This window comes from Cibotium barometz, chromosome 57 (genome assembly GCF_041138505.1).
Source record: "Cibotium barometz isolate CiBa-2024 chromosome 57, ASM4113850v1, whole genome shotgun sequence".
NCBI lineage: Eukaryota > Viridiplantae > Streptophyta > Polypodiopsida > Cyatheales > Cibotiaceae > Cibotium > Cibotium barometz.
The window spans coordinates 22,240,772-22,265,021 of NC_141102.1; the positions used below are offsets into that span (position 1 = coordinate 22,240,772).

General features: G+C 45.7%; 1 protein-coding gene across 1 annotated transcript in view; it reads left to right on the plus strand.

Moving 5' to 3' along the window:
• The first annotated feature begins 244 nt into the window (after positions 1-244).
• The window catches only part of LOC147606557 (uncharacterized), an 89,192-nt gene continuing 65,186 nt past the window's right edge, over positions 245-24,250 (plus strand). The window contains exons 1-2 of the mRNA XM_086791699.1: positions 245-427; positions 776-928. The gene's annotated coding sequence lies outside the window, so the exon portion shown is untranslated. The remainder of the gene's footprint in view (positions 428-775; positions 929-24,250) is intronic.

The following is a 24,250-nucleotide window of genomic DNA, read 5'->3' on the forward strand; positions in this document are numbered from 1 at the left end:
AGCTAGAGACAGGGATGCGGGCAATGGAGAAGGAGTGCAAGTGGAGGGCAGTAGATGGAAGAGAGGGAGAGAGCTGATGAAGGAGCGCATGCGAAACACGGGCTTGGGGGGAGAGAGAAAGAGAGCTGTGCGGGAGGAGAGAGACTTGAAAAAATTAGCCACCTACACTAAGGTTCCAAACCTTAATGGTGCTAATGTTTTTTATGAAAAATTAAATATAAGGACCCTAAAAAAAATTAATTAATGTGAAAGAGTGAATAAGCACCCTCAAATGTACATACAATGAGTTCGGTTCCTCACCCTACTAATAATTATTTGATCCACACTAATGGATCCGACATTAGTGTGCAATTTGATATAGTGTATGTTAAGCAAGAGCATGGAAGCCAAAGAGAAGCAGTGAGTCGCCCGACAGTTTGCAGCACAGGTGAGCTCTGTGTATGTGGGTGTTGTGCGCGCCAGTATCGTCAATGAGCCTTTATTACAGTGGTTTTCTATAGAAGGAAGAGTTTAAGGTTTCTTAATATGCATACAGAACGTTCTAGGGTTTATGACAAAGCATCTTGATTCGAGACCAACTTCTGCCGTCCAATGCTTATATGTGTGGCACAGTCGAGGGTTCCCATACGCAAACAGTGGATTTTAGCGTTCTTCCCCACGGAAAGAGGATCTTAGGCTTTCTGATAAGAAAGAGGATTCTAGGGTTTATGAACAGCCACATGCTGATCTGATGTGTATGTTTTTCCACCTCACACCATTGCTTTTCTTTTTGCAGATCGGGGAGGCCCCAGCCTTCCGTTCTCCACTTGCAAGCTGGCTAACTTGAGACCTATCTTCTGTGGCAATTTCGAATATGATGCCTGGTCGTCAGAAATCGAACGTTTGTTTGTCAAATACGGCAAGGTCGACAGAGTGGACATGAAATCTGGTAAGCATGTTTTGTGCCACTTGATTCTGACATCATCATGTGTAAGCACTGATATCCTCTATTGGGAAAAAGTTTAATGGCATTTTTCCAAGAACAAGGTAAAAATGATCACAGTGAGAAGTCATGGCCTTTTATCTAAGGCCTTAGGCTTATACGACATCTTGAAGGTTTGAGGTTCTAGCTTAAAGCGCTAAAAAGTCAATAATTTAGACATGGACAAATGGCATTTTAAGAACACAAGGTTTTAGCCTAGGTTTTGAGCCTTCAGTTTCTCCCCTTTGAGTATACGGGACTATACCAGGGTGTGGGTTAAAACGTATGTGTTGTCCTTTTCTAATCCACGATACCCCCAAGTGGAGTTCTACCACAAATCATTTTATTAACTTCTAAACTCATGATGGTGGATTGATGATAACTTGAACTCCTCCTTTGGGCAGCAACTTTACATGTAAACACAGGTACCTAGTACATGCTTTGGTGTTTATTTTTCCGTCACATTAAATATCTTCAAATGCTAGAAGAGAGATGACAAGTGCGGGAAACTGTATGTCTTCTGTTCCATGCTTCAAATGGTGCAACCACCAAGAACCATTCTAGGTGTGTGAGAGTTGGGGGAATGTGAAAGCTTCAAAACGAAAAAGCTGACATATCCAGGGTTGCTTGCCTACTGCTGCTCCTCTGTTTGTTCCTAAGACTGAAGAGGGCTTTGAATAGGTCTACCTCTAAAGGGTGATGCTGCCTGAGGCTGCAGGTGTGGATGCCAAAATAGAAGCAGGACTGGACATTGGTCAGCCAGCCTGACCAGAGAAAGCCACTTGCGTGGTTGTTTTGGTCTCCATCTTATATGTGTGCCATGCTTCAGTTTCTCTCACTGTGTATTATCCTTGCTTAATAGACCCCACTTTTTTGAGCTCTTGTAGTGAAGCGAAAAACATGTCAAAGAATTTACTAGGGTGGTTTGAGCTGGAGCTTCTGGCGTAGTGGGGCTGTCGCCCACCTTGTGCCTTGTCTCTCTTTCTTTTACACCCCCCCCCCTCTCTCTTCCCCCCTTGCCCAAGTGCAGCCCACTTTCCTCTCCGCCCCTTCTTTGCTGCACTCCCTTCCCTCTAGGCAACCTTCCTTACCCCACTCCCTTTCTTCCTTTTTCTCCTGTAGCCCCCTTTTTTTCTGCCTTCGTCTCTCTCCCCCCCCTCCCCCCCCTCTCTTCAGCTGCCCTAAAAATTATTTCGCTATCACCCTTGCCCCCGCTCGTAAGTTTCCGTATCGTCTTTTCAAGCCGTTGGAAGCTGAGTTGGAGATGCAACTTGCACAATTGCTTAGGTTTGGGTTCATTAGGTCTTCATCCTCTCCATTTGATGCACCCTTATGATCAACTTGTGTGATGAAGAAGAGCCAGTCTCTCTTGATGAAGCACAAGAGGATCTCAATTGGATGCACGCTATGCAGCAAGAATATACTTCCATTGCCAATGAGGTGATAGCTTAAGTGGTGAAGGTGTTTGCCTAGAACCAAGAGGTCTTGGGTTCAAAATCCCCCTTGGTGCTTCCTCGGCGGCATCGCCTACGGGTGGATAAATAAGCGCCTAGGTGTGGCCGCCTATGAGCGGCAAAAATTGGTAACTATGCTTCCATTTTGAAGAATGGCACTTGGGATTTAGTTGACTTGCCTTTTAACAAGAAAGCTATTGGTACGTCATGAAAGAATGTGCACAAGCGGAAGCAAATAAATATGAGAGAGAGAGATTGCAAGCAAGAACTAGAGCTTTATTAGCTTGAGGTTACAGAGTACAAGAGCCAGCAAATAGGGCAATGCATGATTAATGAAATGAATAAAAGAGAGGAAACTCTTATATACTTGTGCATGAAGTCGGCTGAAGGAAACAAGCCGACAGGACTCCACGACAGCATAAATAGAGATGCAATATTTTAACACCCCCTCTACATCTTGAAGTGTACAAAAAAGTCAGAAGAAAACTGATGACGAAGGTGTGACCATGGACACCTTAGCATGGCCAGTAGTGAGTACACCTCGGAAAATGCACATGTCAGCTTGTTGTCTTCAGAAAACATAATGCCACTATAAAGAGCAAAAGAAAATCTGCTTGGCTCCAAACTCAAAGTAGAACTGTGAACACATCACATCCAATAACCTCGAACAAATAAACATGAAACACATCCTGTCCATAGTCTCTGCTGACCAATAGTTTTGGAACTCATCCGAACCATGAAGGAAACTTGGTTGATCTTGGAACTCATTCGGACCATCAAGTGAACTTGCCTGTCTTCATACTTGGAACTCCGACACACGGGTCCCATGCTCCAGATTTAATATAAGAGAGCTTTTGAAAGTCCCCTCTCCCGCCCACAAGCCGTTTTTGGAAGATGGCACGTGGGGAGATGCCCTTAGGATCAGAGTAGGACACCAGTCATGTTCTCTCCAGACTGTAAGGCCTTGGGAGAGCTGGGGTTATCACTAGACGAGTCAGTGTCAGTGTCATGTGACTTGTCTTTGCCCTTCTTTGAAGACTTGCCCTTGTCCTTGGCTTTGCCTTTGTCCTTGGACTGACAATCCTTACAGGTGGCCTTTCTTCCCACACTTGTAACACCGACTCCAAACTTTCTTTTGCACCATCGAGAGTGCCTGATGAGGTCCAATAGACGATGAAACATTCAATTTCCTCTGTGAAACTAGGATGGATTCCGCTTCCAAGAGGAGAGTACACAGATCATCAAACTCGAGGGAACGTGTTGTGATCTGAACCCGCAAAGCTCGGGAAACCATGTCATAATCTGCAGGAAGCCTGATGAGGAGGAGAGCAGCTAATTGAGAAGAGGTCAGGGCAGTATCCATTGCCACTAATTGGTCATGAATTACCTTAACTTTCATCACAAATGACTGCATGGAAGTCCCTGCTGAAAACTCTAGGGAAAAAAGCTGACCCAATAGGTTGACTGACCGCATTGTAGAGTCCCGTGCATATAGATCTGTCACCTTTCTCCAAACAGAGGCAGCACATTCCAATGTTTGTACGGCGGGGGAGACCTTTGGTGAGATGGCTCGTACAAGTGCAGAGTGAGCTTTTGAGTCTTGATTCTCCCAAGCTGAAAGTTCGGTGAGAAAGGCATCCTCGTGGTCCTGAGTCCACTTCCTAGAGCTGGTAGGGCATTTGGGCTTTCGTTCGTGGCCCTGAACAATCTCCCAAAGTTCCTTGTGTGTGAACTAGACCTTCATCTGTAGCTTCCAGTGATCATAGTTTGAACCACTGAGCTTGTCCTCCTTGTTCGTGCAGGGGGGGACCCATGTCTGCCTCAAAGAAGCTATGTCTCAAACAACCTTTGTAGCTAAGCAATCCACGTGCTCTCTCAAGCACCTTTCCACAGGATCCAACTAGGGACTAATAGCCCCCTCTGAAGGTGCAGGTTGGACAGCAGCAAAAGAAACCCAAAAAACACACCACCGGGAACCTCCTACCGGAAGAGGGAGGGGATCTTGGAGGGAGAAGAGCTGGTGTGCCACGTGTCTGATGCACTTACTGAATTTGCTGCTAGAACTCCTCCACTTGCCTCTGTAGAAGAAAACGCAGCCTGGGGGCTGGCCGACAGCAGTTGGAGAGCTTGTAGAGCAAAAAACGCAGCTAAGAAAGAAGAAACGCAGCCACTGTTTGAAGGATCTACAGCCTGGAGAATCTAGGGAAGCAGAAAACAAAGAGAAGCAGATTGTGCAGCAACCAGAGCCTAGGCGAATGATACCATGAAAGAATGTGCACAAGCGGAAGCAAATAAACATGAGAGTGAGAAAGATTGCAAGCAAGAACTAGAGCTTTATTAGCTTGAGGTTACAGAGTACAAGAGCTAGCAAATAGGGCAATGCATGATTGATGAAATGAATAAAAGAGAGCAAACTCTTATATACTTGTGCATGAAGCAGTTGGGTGAAGGAAACAGGCCGAGTGTCACCAATTGGCCGACCATTTGGTCCATCTCCAGATTTGTGTCTCGTTCACTTGAGGCCAGGCCGGTGTCTCATGTGAAGGGGCCAGTATTTTTGCATAACATGGACGGGAGCCAGACTGGTGTCACCTGTGTGTTAGCAGGATGGTGTCGTATGGACGGGAGCCAGACTGGTGCCACCCGTGTATGACCTGGAATGTGTTCTATCCATGGGATTGTCACGCCATGGAAGGGCCAGTATTTGTGCCGTGTCTTGCCTATGGGACTGTCACTCCATAGGGAGGCTTGTGCCTGGATCTGTGTCTTACCTATGGGACTGTCACTCCATAGGAAGACCGGGATTTATGTTTTCTGTCGTGCCATCATTGTGCCCGACAGATGTTTAGTACTTGTTCCATGAACGGGAGATATGTCCATGATACTGTTTGCACATGCATTCATGTTTTGCATGTTTGGAACTGTTTTCGCATGACTTGTATTTTTTGTGTTTGCCTGTTTGACGTGCCACTTACTAAGCGGGGACACCTGCCAGTGAGTCGTGAAGTTTGCTTTGTCTTCTGACGAGTTTTGTTGCGTGTGAACAGGTGGTAAGTGTATTGCACTTGTTTACTTTATAGCATTCTTTTTAACCTTTGTTTTTATAAGGTTGCAGGTTCATGCTCATTAATGAGTGGACACCCTCCCCAAATATTTAATGATGTCCTTGGTAGGGTGGGCACCCACGTATGGGGCAAGGTGGGGAGGGAAACCCCTCAATCTCATGTGTGGGGGTGGGTGCATGGCCACCTACCTTGAGACTTTGGAACTGGCCACCTCCATGCAACTGTGGGCCGGCCAACTGTTTATCATGCACCCTCTTCCATCACTTAGGAGTGAACCTCCTCGTGCATATATTCAGCTACGCACAGTTCCTCTGGACTTGCTCTTAGGTTGCTGCACGTTGGTGGGCTGCTCTTAGGAGTGAACCTCCTCGTGCATATATTCAGCTACGCACAGTTCCTCTGGACTTGCTCTTAGGTTGCTGCACGCTGGTGGGCTGCTCTCTCTACACAGGTGGCTGCGCCTCTCTTCTGCAGGCGGTTGCGCGTCCCACAGGCGGCTATAGGCGGCTGCGCCTCTCTTCTGCAGGCGGCTGCGCTTCCTTTCCACAGGCGGCTGCGCCTCTCCTCTGCAGGCGGCTGCACTTCCTTTCCACAGGCGGCTGCGTCTCTCCTCTGCAGGCGGCTGCGCCTCCTTTCCACAGGCGGCTGCGCCTCTCTTTTGCTGGTGGCTGCGCTCCTCCCCTTGCAAGCGGCTGCGCCCTCCTCCTCAGACGGCTGCGCCCTCTTCCACAGGCGGCTGCGCCCCCAGACCTCCACAAGTGGCTGCGCCCAGGCCTCCTCTCCATTCAGCAAGCGGCTGCGCTCAGACCTCCAGGCGGCTGCGTACTCTTCCTTCTTGCTAGTAGGCTGCTGTGCGCGTTGGTGTCCATCTCTAGCAGCTGCACTTAGACGCTTCGGGTATTTGTCTTCCACTAGCGAGCTACAAGTAAGTGGATTGAGATTTAAGTAAAGAACTTTGATGTAAATCTGATAAGGGATACTCTCTACTGTTAACACCCGTTCGGTGCTGGGTAGTCCAAGCTTCTGGAGAACCACGGTCCATGGGTGTCGAGATCACTAGAGCCAGGCGTTAGTACGGGAGCGCCTGTTTCTGCGTGGTCGTGGAACACCAGTGGGGCGCTCTCTGCGGATTCCAGTGAAGGCACAGGATCGTAGAGACTAAACTACTGAAGTGGATTGCTCTCCTTCGAACGTCTACTTCGAGTCTCTTGTTTGGTAACTGTATTCATCTCAGTTGTACATGGACATCATCTGGTTCATTGAACCCATGGAGCATTGTATCTTTTAAATACTCCCAATAATATATCATATAGTGAGGGGGGGTCGGCTCGTTCCGGCCCCAGTGCTGGTATACATTGATCAACATTTCATTTAATTTCAGTTTTCAGTTGTTGTTAAGTTGTCCATTCAAATTGTGAAATTTAAGTTGTGCTATTACGCGTGTGGGTGTCCAACGGAGTCTATTCCCACTTGACGTGATTGGTTTCATTGGTATCAGAGCACGGTTATTTCCCTCTTCTTAGTGGGGAAACGAACCTGTGTATTGGACACCCCGCTTCTAGCACACTTAACACAATGGACAGCCAAGGCAACCCTTTGGAAGTGCCTAATTCGAGGGGCCCATCAAGTGCCTCGCGTGGTTCTGATGCTTTACAAGGAAGGCACAAGCCCCTTGAGAGGGTAAATGATAGTGATTCAAGGATACAACTGTCTTGAGGAAAGACAGTCATGCAAGAAGAAGAGCCTGATGCAACGAGGGCTGAATTGGAGCATATGAGAAAGCTTTTGCAGGCACAAGAGCAAGAGCTGAAATTTTTGCATGAAGATTCCCATGTGCAAAGTGCCATTGAAGCAAGGAAAGCCGATGCAATGGTAGACGTGACTTTTGAGTCCATGGCACGGGAAGTGGGCAAGAAGCCAAGGGAGTTGGCACTTTCCTACCTCCTCCGCAAAGGTGACATCAAAGAGGGGGAAGATAGAGAGCTGAAATTCAGAAATCCACCTCGCTTGAAGCATGGAGATAGTTACCACGGAACGTCGTTCTGCCTCCCTGGAACGCCGGAACGCCGTTCCGGGCGAAGGCACGTTCCCGGAACGTCCCGAAACGTTCCGGATTTTTTTTTTAAAGTTTTGCTTGTAGAAATGTATGTTCATGTCTTGGGGGAGCAAATATTATGAAGCATATTTGGCTATCCGTATACAAAAAGTTACATTTTTTTGTGTCATATGCTGACATGTCATATGACGTAGCGTTCCGCGACGTTCCCGATCCGCTCCCGTTCCTGCTCCCGTTCTAGCATCCGACGTTCCCGGAACGTTCCTGTTCCGCGGTAACTATGATGGAGATCCCGCATCTCAAAGGTTGAGGTCATTTATGCAAAGGGAAGAGGTGACAGTCACCTCTCGTCATGCATCTTCTCCACAAGGCACAAAGGTTGACATGTATATGTATGCTAGCCCTCATGGAGGGCATGATGGTCACATGCATTCAAGACATGTATCCCATGAAAGGGGTGACAGGTCTGCCACTAGAAGAGCTTTGCCTACTGAGTTGTCTCATGGAGAGACATTGCCTTATGCAGGAAAGTCACATGCATCTGATTCTCAAGTTCGTGGAGCACATGCCACCGTGCTTCATGAAACTTCCATGATGGCCCATGGAGCCCATGCAGATAGGGCTGCCCCGTTAGAAAAGGGGAAAAGAAAAAGAGAGGACCATGAGCCTCATGCCAGAAAGCTCAAGGAATTTAAAGCAGGTGACAAGTCCGTTAAGCTTGATGTTTTTCATGGAGAGCATGATGCTTCCAAAGTGTTAGCATTTGTGGCACAGTTTGACATTGCTTTTAGCGATGAGGACTTTACTGAGAAGTCTAAAGTACGCCATGCTAGCATGTTCTTGAAGGGGACCGCTGCGCATTGGTGGATCACTGAAAAGATCACCAAAGACCCCATTTGCACCTAGAAAGAGTTTAAGGATAGATTTTATGCTCAGTTCTTGCCACCAAATGCGGAGCAAACTCTCACCCAAAAGTGGGATAGACTTGAGCAAAGAGATAATGAAAGTGTGCAATAGTATGTCAATAAGTTTTGGAAAGTGTTGCTTGAGGTAACTCCTTTTATGCAAATCACAGGGGATGAAAGAAAGAGGAAGTTTCGCTCCGGATTGCAACCAGCTTATCGTTCGGGCATTGAATTGCATCCGAAACATACTTTGCAACAGCTTACAGCCTCTGCTTTTGCTACAGAGCAATTGGTGCTCAAAATTAAGCAAGATCAAGGCGGTTTAAAGGGCAAAGACAAGGCTGTCCCAAATCTGCAAAAAGGTGGACAGCCACCTAAAAAGAACTTCCGGGAGATTGAGAAGGGAGGTAAAGCTGAAAATACCTCATCTAAAGATCAAGAGCCAAAGAAGAACAAATTTGGCTTGACCCCCGAGCAAAGAGAGCAATATGCCAAGGAGGGAAAATGTTTTTCTTGTGGCAACAAAGAGCACATGTTTCGACAATGCCCTGACCGCAAACCAAAGCACGAGGACAAGCAGACCAAGGCTAATGTGCATGCAGTTCTTGATGTGCAGGGAAACACAAAACATGATGCAAAAGAGCAGATGGTATGCAAAGCATGGGGTCAAATCAAGGATCAACCCGCCTTATTCATGTTTGATGATTGTGCAACCGATAACTACATCTCTATACAAACGGCAGCTACCTTGGATATTGAGGTTGAGAACATGGGACCTCAGATTGAAGCAAAAGCTGCCTTTGTTGGTAAAGAGGTGCAGGTTATCCCACTAATAGGGAAGTTGCGCATACATATCCAGGGCTACCTTGATAATGAGCATTTCTTAGTCGCACCACTTAATGGATGTGATGTATTGTTGGGCAAGCCATGGCATCATAGGCTTGAGCCCCGCAAAGAGTACAAGACCAATATGATTTCTTTTATGTATAGAGGCCGCATGCATTTCATTGATGCCGGCAAAGAAGGGGATTCCATCCCACTTGTATCTCACATCTAGATTAATAAAGCAATGAAAAAGAGTCTTTCTGAGTACTTGGTTTTTGTTCGTGATAGCATTGCACCAAGTCATCAAAATGTGGATGCTATGACTTACGATAGGCTGAATTTTCTTCATGCATTCAGTGATTGTTTTGCTGATACATTGCCAGGTGAACTACCTCCCCAAAGGCCCGAGGATCATCGCATAGATCTTGTGCCAGGCAGTTCTCCACCTAACAAACCCGCATACCGTGTGAGTGCCACACAACAAGAAGAGATCATGAAGCAGGTAAATGAGCTTTTAGAGAAAGGTTTGGTTAAGCCTAGTTCCTCACCTTATTGCTCTCCCGTGCTTCTTGTTCAAAAGAAAGACGGGTCATTCCGCATGTGTATGGACTATAGAGCTTTAAATAAGCTTACCATCAAGAATAGATTCCCAATTCCGTGTATTGATGACATTTTGGTTAAGCTTGATGGCTCGGCTTGTTTCAGCCGTCTTGATTTGAAGAGTGGTTATCACCAAATACGAGTGGTGCCACAAGATGTCCATAAAACTGCATTCAGGACAACTTTTGGATTATATGAATTTTTGGTGATGCCTTTTGGCCTCACCAATGCTCCTGCCACATTTAATCGTATGATGGATAGGATATTCCGATCCCATCGCAAATTCATAGGTGTATTCTTTGATGACATCTTGGTTTTCTCCAAGAATGAGCAGGAACATAGAACTCATTTGGTCAGAGCGTTTGAAGAGTTGCAGAAGCATAAACTTTTCATTAATGCTAAGAAAAGTGAGTTCTTTCTTTCCGAGATACATTATTTGGGTCACATTGTATCCAAGGATGGAGTAACAATGGATCCTGCAAAGATAGAAATCATTCGGAATTGGCCAGAATTGCAAAATGTACATCAAGTACGTAGTTTTCATATTATAGGCGTTTCATAAGGCATTTTGCTATGATAGCCACCCCTCTACATGATCTCACAAAGAAGAAAACCACTTTCAAATGGACTCCAAAAGAACAGCCTCAAGCATGTTATCATATGTGGACCCGTATTGATTGTTCCTAACTTGCAAAGGTCATTCGTAGTAGAATGTGATGCTTGTGGTGATTGTATAGGGGTTGTCCTAAATCAAGAAGGGCATGCAGTTGCATATGAGAGCCGTCGTTTGCATGATGCTGAGCTTCATATGGATATCTATGAGAAAGAGCTCTTGGCTGTAATTCATGCCTTAAAGATATGGAAACATTATCTTCTTGGGGCTGAATTTGTAGTCAAGACAGATCATCAAAGCTTGAGATACTTTCTATCTCAAACAAAGCTTTCGGAGAAGCAGATGAGAATGGCAAACTTTCTTTCCATGTTTCATTTTCAGATTGTGCATACTCCGGGAAAGAAAAATGTGGTGGCAGATGCATTATCCAGGAGGCCTTATGTGGCTGTAGTTTCAGTGGCCTCTCATGGGGACTTATCTGCTATGCGAGATTTGTATCATTTGGATGCTGATTTTTGCCATATATGGACTGATTTGATGGTTGGTCACTCACATGCCTCATGTGTTATCAACGAGGGTTATCTTATGAAGGATAACTGCCTATGTGTGGTGAAGGATTTGCAAAAGGTTATGGAGGAATGTCACGCTCCACCTTATGCTGGTCATAGAGGTATCCTGCCCACTACACGCATGATTGAGAGATATTTCTTTTGGCCAAGCATGCGTAAAGACATTGAGGCATATGTGCGTGCATGTATTACTTGCCAAAAGGTAAAATTCGACAGGCAAAAACCTCCAGGTTTGCTTCAGCCATTGCCTATTCCCTCGCAACCTTGGGAAAGTATTACTATGGATTTTATTATGGACTTGCCTAGATCCCAGCATGGGAATGATGCTATTTGGACCATTGTGGACAGATTTAGCAAGCAAGCTCATTTCTTGCCCGTCAAGAAAACCATTAAAGTTGATCATATGGTAAAGCTTTTTCTTGCTAACATTTTCAAACATCATGGTATGCCTAAATCCATTGTTGGGAATAGAGATCCCAGGACTACGAGCCTCTTCTGGAGGGCTTTATTTGATAATATGGGCACTAAACTTGCGTTTTCATCAGCTTATCATTCCCAAACGGATGGCCAAAGTGAAGCTGCAAATTCAGCCGTGTTGGATTTGTTGAAGTGTTATGTGGCAGATCAAAAGACTGCATTGGAGAAGTATATTCCACTTGTTGAATTTGCCTACAACAATACGATTCATGCCTCCACGGGAAAGGCCCCGTTTGAGATTATTTATGGCAGAGTGGTATTGCCACCCATCCTTCGTACAAAGGATGAGATTTTCGCAGCTGATGAGTATGTTCGTGACTTGGATGTAGCCTTTGCTCAAGTACGGACAGCCATTGCAAGGTCACAAGATAAGCATAAAATGGCTGCTGACAAGCATAGAAGGGACATGCAAGTCAAAGAAGGTGATTGGGTTTTGCTGAAATTTGAGAAGGCTAGGCTTCGGAAGAGGCCCGAACGAGAAGGATCATATCCTAAGCTTTCTTCTCGCTATTATGGACCTTTCAAGGTGATTCAAAAGATCAATGAAGTGTCCTACAGACTTGCTTTACCTAGTCATTGGAAGATTCACAATGCATTTCATGTGAGTCTTTTTCGGAAATATGTCGGGCTAGATCCTGACGAGCCTGTCATAGAAGATCCGCCAGAGATAGATGAGCTTGAGGAGATCCTCCAGCCAGAACAGATTGTCTTTCACAAGGAGCGAAAGCAGGAAAGCTTTCCAGGAGATACCTTGTGAAGTTCAAGAATTATTTGCCCATTGATGCAAAGTGGGTAAATGAGGATTATTTTGTTGACTACCCACAGTTGTTGCAAGCATATCTTGAGGCTTTTCAGTTGAGGACAACTCTTTAGAAGCCCGGGGGGATGTCACCAATTGGCCGACCATTTGGTCCGTCTCCAGATTTGTGTCTCGTTCACTTGAGGCCAGTCCGGTGTCTCATGTGAAGGGGCCAGTATTTTTGCATAACATGGACGGGAGCCAGACTGGTGCCACCCGTGTGTTAGCAGGATGGTGTCGTATGGACGGGAGCCAGACTGGTGCCACCCGTGTATGACCTGGAATGTGTTCTATCCACCCGTGTATGACCTGGAATGTGTTCTATCCATGGGATTGTCACGCCATCATGGAAGAGCCAGAATTTGTGCCGTGTCTTGCCTATGGGACTGTCACTCCATAGGGAGGCTTGTGCCTGGATCTGTGTCTTACCTATGGGACTGTCACTCCATAGGAAGACCGGGATTTATGTTTTCTGTCGTGCCATCATTGTGCCCGACAGATGTTTAGTACTTGTTCCATGAATGGGAGATATGTCCATGATACTGTTTGCACATGCATTCATGTTTTGCATGTTTGGAACTGTTTCCGCATGACTTGTATTTTTGTGTTTGCTTGTTTGACGTGCTACTTACTGAGCGGGGACGCCTGCCAGTGAGTCGTGAAGTTTGCTCTGTCTTTTGACGAGTTTTGTTGCGTGTGAACAGGTGGTAAGTGTATTGCACTTGTTTTCTTTATAGCATTCTTTTTAACCTTTGTTTTATGAATTTGCTCAACTGAGATACGGCATACTGAATATCTGGCCGTGTAGTACACAAGTAAATAAGGCACCCAACAGCCTGAGCATATGTAGTGGCATCAAATAAAATACTGTCATCTTGTAGTGACAGTTTCATCCCAGGCTCCATAGGAGTGCTGATAGGCTTGCAATCCTGAAATTTAAACTTCTCCAGAAGTTTAGCAACATACCGAGATTGCAACAACCCAATGCCTCTGTTATCCTGCACAAACTGTATGCCCAAATAACGAGCCCCAAATCAGACATGTCAAATGTCTAATGTCTGTTGCAGTATCTCTTTAAAGGCTGCAATTTTGTCATCATTTGATCCCATGAGCAAAAGATCATCTACATAAAGGCTAATGACCAACAGATCTTTCTCTTCTTTCTTTACATACAAAGTGGCTTCTGATGGACTGTTCACAAAGCCTTGAGTGAGCAGGAAAGCATCTATCTTTGCATACCAAGCTCGTGGAGCTTGTTTCAAACCATACAAGGCCTTTTTCAGCCTGCATACTTTCCCTTCACGACCATGTTCTGCAAAACCTATGGGCTGATGTACATAAACTTCCTCCTCGAGGTCCCCATGTAGGAAAGCAGTCTTGATGTCCAACTGATGAACAACCCAACCACGATGTGCAGCCAATGCAATGACACACCTAAGTGTCGACATACGGGATGTAGGAGCAAATGTCTCCTCATAATCAATGCCCTTCTTCTGTGCATAGCCCTTTGCAACTAGACGGGCTTTGTACCTGTCAATGGATCCATCTGCATGTCTTTTCAACTTATAGACCCACTTAGTACCAATGGCTTTCTTGCCTTTGGGCAGATCAACCAAATCCCATGTTTGATTCCTTTTAATAGAATCAAGCTCATCCTGCATGGCTTTGTTCCAATGCACATTGTCTCGTGCATCCACAAATGAATCAGGCTCATCATCATCCTATAAACTGGCTGCCATAACCATATTCAAATCCATGATGTGTGCATGCCCATTGGTCCGTGTCTCCCTACGAGTACGACCAGCAAGAGGACCCTCTAGATGGCTGTCCTGTAATGTCCTCAAATACCATCTAGGTATGTGTCTGACCTGTGGAGCTTGTTGCCCCATATTTGGCTCAACTTCTGGCTCAATTTGCTGTTGAATTTCTGCACCACCTTCATGATTGGCTGGCTGCCCTGCACCCTCATGGGTTGGATCACCAACTGTGGAATGAAACTCCATAGGTAGTAGACCTTCAAACACATCATTTTCAGCCTGATTTGCATCATAACCAGCCATGGATATTTCTGATTTTTCATCAAAAATCACATCCCGACTAGTGAATATCTTCTTGGATAGTGGGTCATATAACCGGTAGCCCTTGCTCTCACGGCTATACCCAACAAAAATGCATTTTGAATTTTTGTGGCTTTATCATCCAACTTCCTCAACTCTTTGGGTATGTGTGCATATGCAAGACACCCAAAAGTACGAAAGTGTGATACCGAAGGCTTGCGGCCATGCCAAGCTTCAAAAGGAGTAATGGAAACCAATGCCTTTGTGGGACATCGATTCAAAATATGACAAGCACACATTACAGCTTCCACCCAAAAGATATGTGGTAGCTTCTTTGCCTTTAACATACATCTGGCCATCTCCATGATTCTTCCTTTCTGCAACCCCATTTTGCTGTGGAGTATAAGGAGTAGTATACTGATGTTTGATACCTCTACTTTCAAGAAAGGAATTCAACATGTGTGACACATATTCCCCCCCTCGGTCAGAACGGAGAGTCTTAACCTTGCATCCTGACTCTGTTTCAGCAAGTGCTACAAAGGCCAAAAATGCATCATATATCTGTGATTTCTGTGTCAACGGATAGACCCAGCATATACGAGAGAAGTCATCAATAAATGTAGCAAAATAGCAGCAACCTCCTAATGACTTCGTCTGCATGGGACCACAAAGATCACTGTGTATAAGTTGCAACTTTGCAGTTGCTCGTAGAGCCTGATCACGTGGGAAGGAAAACCGATGCATTTTTTCCAAAATACATCCTTCACATATGTGATCTGGAGGCTTCTCCATAAGAGGTAGGTCTGTCAACATGTTATGTTGCTGCATAAGCATAAGACTACCAAAATTTACATGCCCCATGCGAGCATGCCATAACTCCGCATCAACCATAGCTGGAGTAAGAGTGAATGCATTATAAGCAGACTGATCCACTGGCTGAAATGCATCCAACTGATAAAGTCCATGACATAATGTACCAGTAAGCATCAAGGTCAAAGCATTAGCTTTGTCTCTGACCATGCATTTGTCATCATCAAAGTGGACTTGCATACCACACTGTGCTAAAGAAGAAATGGACAACAAATTCTTCTTTATCCCTGGTACATATAAGGCATCTGTAAGACGAAGAATAGAGCCATCAATGGCTGTGAGCTGAATCTCCCCAATGCCACGAACTGGATATGAAGCATTATTGGCACACTGAACAGTTTTGCCAACAGGGGCAGGGCCTACATGACAAAACAAATCCCTGCGAGATGTGATATGCTTTGAAGCACCACTATCAAAATACCAAGTACATGCATGCTCTGTCACACTGAGTGCCTGTGAAGACCAAGAGGCATCATAGCTGCATGTGTAGAAACAGTAATCCCTGTCCTCAACAAAAGAAGTAGTCTCCGGAGGAGCTTTAGAGGCATCATTTACAGACATTCTAGATTCCTTTGCCTTCTCTTTGGCAATCCTCTTCCTACACTCTGTGATGTAGTGACCTGGCTTCTTACAGTAATGGCATTTGCCCTTCTTCTTGGGCTGTCCATCACCTTTCTTGGTATCCTGAGATAAACCACCATCACCTGAATTCTGATTTGAACTCTTTGGTTGAGATTTGCCTTTCCCTTTTTGACCTATCGTAAATGCTTGTTCAGCACTTGTATTCATATTCATGTTCTTCCTGATTTGCTCTTCTTGTAGCAAGAGAGCAACAAGTTCCTGATACTTAAGGGGCTCAACAGCATTCCTCATGCTGAGGTTCAAAGAGGTATGAAAAGCCAAGTAGGATCTTGGCAAAGAGTTTAAGATGGTGGATACAAGCTGTGTTTCAGGAATAATCTCATCCACATTGATGAGTTGCTCTCTCAAATCCTGTAGCTTGTTCAAGTGGCTAGACATATCATCTCCTTCATGCATTTTCTGATTTTCCAGCTCTCTTTTCAAAAATGAGATTCGTGCCTCATTACGAGCAGCATACATCTGCTCCAAAGTCACCCATGCATTCCGTGAAGAGCCAGCGGAACGAATATGAGGTATAATAGACCTCTGTACTGACAATGCAATAAGTGATAAGGCTTGTGCATCTCTGGCATCCCATGTCTTCTGAGCATTTGTTCTTTGAATAGGTAGAGGCTGACTTGGTGCCTGTGCCTGTTGTCCTCTTCCACGAGCACCCCCTTGGGGAGGAGTCTCTGGAGCCAATGGACCTGGACGTGGTTCATCACCACTAACAAAATCCCAAAGACCTTTTGCCACGAGCACATTTCTCAGCATAAAACTCCACAAGGAGTAGTTCATGCCATCCAACTTGTCTTCCTTAGACAAATACGTGAATACATCACTCTGCTGTTGATTTGCCATTATGCCAATGCACAATGTTGTACCTGTGTATCAAAAACCCAATAGCAACAACCCTGAAAGCAACTGTACTCCACTGAATACAGCTTACCCAAATATGCCTGCACTCTCAATCCTCTGAATGTGCAACACAATGCACCACTGACCGAGTAGAGCAACAAAAATGGCTCACACAGTGCCAAAATGCCCAAAAAGGCCCAAAGTTATTGCACCCAAAACCTTACAAAAAACCTGTAGAGATTTCTTTGTACGAAAATCTGCCTGTATCTGCCAGAAAATTTTCACAGAGAAAATGCCCAAATTTCAAAACTTGTAAAGCTTACCACAAATGTGATTTTTGCAGGTACAAGTCGACTGTTTGCTGTTCGAAACAATAGTACGGAAGCTGGTCGACTGTACGGAGCAGGTACACGCAGCAGATATTGTACGGAAACAGCTGTCAACAGGTCAGTTGCAGGTATGCGCAGCAGGTACTGGATTGCTGTACGGAGCAGGTACGATCGACTGTACGGCTACAGTACAGAGCAAGGTACTGTACGGAATTGGGCGACCCTGCTTTGCTGCTGACGTCTGACTGTACGAGCAGCTGCAAAGTTCTGAACAGAACTGGTCGCCTGCAGGTGCTGTACGGGAGCTGCAGGTTCTAGGCGTGCAGCTGACGGTGAATGGTACGGACAGCTGACAGCTGGGCGATAGACTGTACGGACAGTTGCAGGTGTACTGGTCGCCTGCAGGTACTGTACGGAACTGCAGATACTAGGCGACTGTGTACACGACTAGGTACTATTAGCAATAAATGCTTTTTATGCCATCGTTTTCACACCAATCATTGGTTGGCCACCTGCATGCTCCTGGCTGCTGTCCAGGCCTACACAGCCTGCATGGACAACCTCGATGCTTAGCCACTTGGCTAGGCAAGACTTGTCGGCTACGTGGCCAAGCCTCTTGGGCTGGCCGATAACTTGCCCAGCCCCTCCATAGGCTGGTGGGCAAGGCCTAAAGCTTTCCTAGCCCCTCTTAGGTGGCCTAGAGCTTACCCGATGCCCAAATCAAGAGATGCCACATCTCCTTCCTGGGGTAGCCCTAAGGGTTGGCCCCGTCTACATGCAATTCTCTGCCTAGTAGCCGGTTGTAAACCAACTCCTCAGGTCACCTAACATCATTCCAACGGGAGACTCACCATACGGACTGGCGCTGCTTTGTGTGCAGGACAATGCACACCTGACCTTGGACGCGTAGAGTGGAACCTTGGCTGACTTGTCCTGGATTAGGCTCACTGCACTTGGATGCCACGTGGACATATTTGAATAAGAAGGTGCAAGACCTGGAGTGGAAATTGGTCCCATGTGAGCCTAGTTCGGGACAAGTCAGCCAGGGTTCCACTCTACGCGTCCAAGGTCAGGTGTGCATTGTCCTGCGCACAAAGTAGCGCCAGTCCGTATGGTGAGTCTCCCTTTGGAATGATGTTAGGTGACCTGAGTAGTTGGTTTGCAACCAGTTGCTAGGCATCTCTAGGAGCATGTAGACAGGGCCAGCCCTTAGGGCTACCCCAGGAAGGAGATGTGGCATCTCTTGAATTGGGCATTGGGTAAGCTCTAGGCCACCTAAGAGGGGCCAAGAAAGCCCTAGGCCTTGCCCACCAACCTATCAAGGGGCTGGGCAAGTTATCGGCCAGCCCAAGAGGCCTGGCCAGGTAGCCGACAAGTCTTGCCTAGCCAGGTGGCTAAACATTGAGGTTGCCCATGCAGGCAGTGCATGCTTGGACAGCAGTTAGGAGCATGAGCAAGGTGGCCAACCAGTGATTGGTGTGAAAACGATGGCATAAAAAGCATTTATTGCTAATAATACCTAGTTGTGGGAATTTCAGAACAGGTGGGCCAGCCGACCAGCCTTGTTTGTGGGTATAAATACCCCAAGCAGGAAGTAGTACATTCATCTCATAATTCACAAAGGGCTATTGCATTCCAAGTGCCAGGACAGCCAAGGGGAGTGCTCCAACCAAGGTGAAGAGTGCAAGTCAAGAACACAAGTTGTTATTTACAGATTTACATCATTCTAATAAAGCAAATACACCAGTCGTGGTGGGGGCCCTACAAAGGGTACTCGGGACCCAATAGTTTATTTCATGTTCATTTTGTTCTTTTTTTTTTTTGGACATCCAGAAGACATTGACAGTTGTACATTGATTTGTCTCATAGGTCGAGTTTGGCCTCTAGTAGACGTTTGGTTGCCCTCTTTAGGACTAGCTATGAGATCAGCCAGTGTATGTCTTGCACATGACATCCCCCTTTGCTAAACTTGATGACGGGATTCCAACCTGTTTCTTGGATGGTTGTCATTAATCCATTCTATTCCCGGAATCCGTTTGTCATCACACTGTTTAGCCTTGCTGAGCCTGATGCTCTGATACCAATGTTACATGCGGAAGCGTTGGGATTCTTCTTTCACACCATCTGAGAACATGTTGATGCAAAATGCATGTAGAAGAGAGAGGAGAGAGAGAGAGAGAGATAGCAAAGTATTCAATATATTCATATATGACATGCCCAAAAAGGTACAACTGTTCTTGCAGCCCTTGGCTGCCTTCCATGAAAAGGTAAAACACCTAGTCTAAGCCTATGTCTAGACCCAGCCCCAAGCTAGGGCTGAATACTGAAAACAATGAGCAACAATACCTTTTATAGGCTTGGAAATAACCACATGGATTGGCCGACTGCAGGTCGGCCAAGTCGTGGACAATAAATCAAGATAATGCTGCAGCCGACATGTCTTCCTCCCCTTCAAGCACTGGCTGACAGCCCTCCATGTCCACGTTCAGTTAAAGCCTTTGCCAAGGCAGCAACCTATTCTTCAAAGTCGGGTCCTGATATGTCTTTATCTGGTTGCCCTCTTTGGGACTAACTCTGAGATCAGCCACTGCATGTCTTGCACATGACAGATTCTTCCACCATTCGTGGTGGGGGCCCTATAGAGGGTATTCGGGACCCAATATTGTTTCTTCAGATGACCAAAATGGACAACAGTAAAAGATGTCTTGTTCTAATGCTAGGGGATTGTAGAAGCAGTCTGATGCATTTTGTTGCACTTCCATCACCTCCATCAAAGAGCACACTTCACTATCAATGTGTGTTTTTGATGCCACAAAATATTTATATGGCTTCCAATCTTAGTGTCCTTTTGATTGGAGCCTAGGGGGAAAATGGAGGATTGAGGTGACTATATCGACCCATAGCAAACAACACTTTGCCATTCCTTCAAGGACTTTTCCGATGTACGTGCCTTGTTGACATGAGCACACTTTCGATCACAAGAGTTTAAAAGTTTCAATATCTTAGGGAAATTGATGGTTGAGCAAGGATTTTGCTTGCTTAGAAGGCTCGCACGTGCCACGGTGCGTATGGTTTAATCAGCTCATCATTGTTGAGAAGGTTAGCTGGCAAGCAAAAATTCAAGTGAACCCCTAGTCTCTCAAAGACCTCGATTAACGAATGGATTATCTTCTTGTTTTGTATTATGCTAACTATGGGGAAGCATAATTATGATAATTAACGCTAAGCTAAAGAGATTAACACTAATCACATGTGCAATGATGACATAGAAGTAGAAGAGTGACTCTTTACCTAGCCTACTCCTACTGTATTACCAAAATATGATGTATATGCAATGATTTTTCAGATTTGAAATAGATTTGGACACTGGATGATGTGCGTTAATGCTACTCATATAAAACTAATTGGACTTGATTCTATTGGCACCTTTGCTCCCACTTCTATTGGCCCCTTTGCCAATGGTTGCTCTTCCAGACCTGATGACATGGGAAACTCCTCGGACCTCTGTAGCAACACTTGTCTCATCCTCTTCCGTACTCAATTCGGAGAGAGATGCTTGAATTGTGGGTATTGCCACCACTTTGGAAAATACTTGGAGCTTGGTGTCACATTTCATGAGAGATTAATGCTAATAAAAACTTAGCAAGACACGATAGAGAAGCTGTTCTGTGCATCCTGCACTTGGATGCCACGTGGACATTATTGTATAGGACAAGTGCAGGCCTGAGGTCGGACACCAAGTAGTTTGTGAGCCCTTGTCCAATGACGAGTCGCGGATGTACTACTCAGTTTTGTCATGTATGTCCCACATCCGCTGTTCATGCCTGTTAGGCATCGTCTTGTAACCCAATGGCTGTATGAAATGATTTGCCCAGACACTTTTTAGATGCATGTTGGGTGCTTGGGTAACTCAAGTCCGTGGTCCAGGTGCTAGTGGCAACCAGCTTTTATAATGAGGTGTGAAACCCGTATAAATATAAGGTGTGAAAAGTTAAAACCTTTAAAAAGGGGCTGTTGGCAGCCATGGGCAGCCCACATAAGCACCAGATTACGGCCCAAAGGTCTAGGACCTAGGTGCCCAAGTGGACCAGCCAAAAGGGGGCCAAGGAGTCCATGACCAGCAGGTTAACCAGCCCCAAATGGAAAAAAGGGCCCACAAATAGCAAGTCAGCCAGCCCTTTACCTTTCGCATGCTTGACCAACGCTCACGATGGGTATAAAGGAGCATCGAAGATCATCTTCACGTTTTGTTTTTGCAAAGCTCTGGCAGCCATCCCAACAGCTTGTAAGAAGTTAAACGCAAGCTTGAAGAGGTGTCTGCTGCATGTGTGATCTCTGGCCGCCTTTACGACAGTCTGTAAGGAGAAAACACAAGTTTTAGAACAGTCCAGGCCCATACGGCTGTTGTCCAGCAGATTTCAGCCCGTGTTTGGCATGCGTGAGCCTCCATTCAGTTCAGTCCTCTGTTTTGGACAAATTCAGGGTGTTTACAGACAGATCCCCCTTTTCCCTTTTTGGCCGGGGGAGACTCCCCATCCATGAGAATGGGGTAAACACACATTCAGTTTAGTCCTCTGTTTTGGGCAAATTCAGGGTGTTTACAGGGTGTTTACAGACAGACCCCCCTTTTCCCTTGATGGCCGGGGGAGAATGGGCGGGGGAGATCTCCCACTTTTTCCGCTAAGTGTGTAAAGCTCCTTAGCTCCATTGTACTCATTCATGTCTGCAGCAATAAAGGCAATAATCTCTTCGAAGAGGGGACCATTTAGTGGTGGGTAATTGCGACCTCATTTGCTGTTCTAATATTCTCTCTTCTCACTTGTTCGTGAACGCACATGCTTCTCTCTTGTATTCACAAGCCAAAGTTCCTCCAAGCTTCTGCATGTTACAGAAGGAGAATCTACTAAATATTGCAAAACATGTTATATTTACAGTAAGGAACTTGGATCTTGACTTAGATCTCGCTTATGCGTACCTATCTACTGATGCATACAAAGATGACTTCTTGATAACTTGATTCACAGCTTTTGTGGTGATCCAGACGCCTTGGTTGATGCTGCCCTTGGTCTTGGCTTGGGAACCCTTGTATCTGAATGCTAAGAATGGCCCTTGACCTGCCTTTTTATAGGGAAGTGATAGCAAGTCGTATTCAAGTCAGCTAGGGCTTTTATGACCCCCAAAAGTTATAAAAAGCCCTTTATTTTGTTATATTATTCCCAACTTATATCTCAACTATTGGTTCATGTCTTGGGCACCTATTGGGCTACCAAGCTGTCCAAATTGGGCCATACTCTGCCCCGTACTTAACCTAGAAGCATGTCCATATAGCACTTACATGGGTGATGCACATGATATCCCCTCCTGCTAAACTTGGAGCATGAGCATTGTGGCAAATCATGAACTTTTGCTCCACTTTTGTTCTGGTTCATTTGTAGGCTCGGCTCCATATCCATTGACTCGATCTCCAAGGTCCTGGCTTGGTTAATGGATCTTCTACAAGAGATGTAGCCTCATCCTTTGCTACGTAAACTAATAGGCTAACCTCCTCCTCCTCCTCTTGGGATTTATAGAGATCTACCTCCAGGCTGTATAGTTCAGGTTCGAGTGTTGGTAACCTCGGCAATGAAACATCTGCTAGAGTCTACATCATCTATGATGGTGTCACCCAGGAGCTCCTCTTGCCGTGGAAGCTCTTCCTCACTTGGATCAACACTTTCGGTCTTGGGTTGCTCCTCAATCCTAGGTGACTCCACTCTTTCCTTCATCATGCTCTCTTTCACCATCTTGATGATCTGGGTTCACCTTTGCTCTTCCCAAAACCTTGCTTGACCAACGCTCACGATGGGTATAAAAGAGCATCCAGGGAAGATCATCTTCACGTTTTGTTTGTCCAAAGCTCTGGCAGCCATCCCAACAGCTTGTAAGGAGTTAAACGCAAACTTGAAGAGGTGTCCGCTGCATGTGTGATCTCTGGCCACCTTTGTGGCAGTCTGTAAGGAGAAAACACAAGTTTTAGAACAGTCCAGGTCCAGACGGCTGCTGTCCAGCAGATTGCAGCCCGTGTTTGGCACGTGTGAGCCTCCATTGAATGGGGTAAACACACATGCAGTTTAGTCCTCTGTTTTGGGCAACTTCTGGGTGTTTACAGACAGCCCCCCCTTTTCCCTTGATGGCTGGGGGAAACTCCCCATCCATGAGAATGTGGGGGGGAGATTTCCCCCTTTTCTTCCACTTAGTGTGTAAAGCTCCTTAGCTCCATTGTACTCACTCATGTCTGCAGCAATAAAGGCAATGTTCCATGTAAACTAGTAGGCTAATCTCCTCCTCCTCTTGGGATTCATAGAGATCTACCTCCAGTCTATAGTTCAGGTTCGAGCGTTGGTAACCTCGGCAATGAAACATCTGCTAGAGTACACATCATCTATGATAGTGTCACCCAGGAGCTCCTCTTGCCGTGGAAGCTCTTCCTCACTTGGGTCAACACTTTCAGTCTTGGGTTGCTCCTCAATCCTAGGTGACTCCGCTCTTTCCTTCATCATGCTCTCTTTCACCATCTTGATGATCTGGGTTCTCCTTTGCTCTTCCCAAAACCTTGCTTCATTATCTGCTTGTTGCAGTGCTTATATTTTGCTTTTTGGTCTTCAACCTGTTTCTCATAGGGCTCCAACTAGCTCTCCCAATGCTCTTGAGTGTCAGAATACTCCTGTTACATTCCTAGTCCCAAGTAGGCTTAACAGGTCTAACGTCAGGCTAGGTTGACTTGGGACTAGCGGTCTTCCTTTGCCTAGGGTTTGGTTTGGACTTTTTCCTTGTATGAGACTCAGGTTGTGGGGCTGGATCTGCCTTGGGTTGCTTGGGAAGTCATATCACATGGTTGCCTTCATGGAAATTATGTACTGCAAGGAGCCTTTTGGATATCCACCACCAAGTACCTTGATGATGGATAATGAGGGGTTGGCTCACGTGGGAGAAAGATTGGCATTCGGGGTTGTTCTTCTGCTTTTGATGGCATTCGGGGTTGTTCTTCTGCTTTTGACCGCTTCTAGGTATAGTTCCTTTAAAGGTACCTATTCATTAGCCACAAGGGCTAACTGTAAAGCCACTGGATTTGATTTAAATGTTCATTTTTTTTTCAAGAATTTCAACATTAAGATGAAGGTTTTGCGACTCAATAAAAATTAGTGATAAATC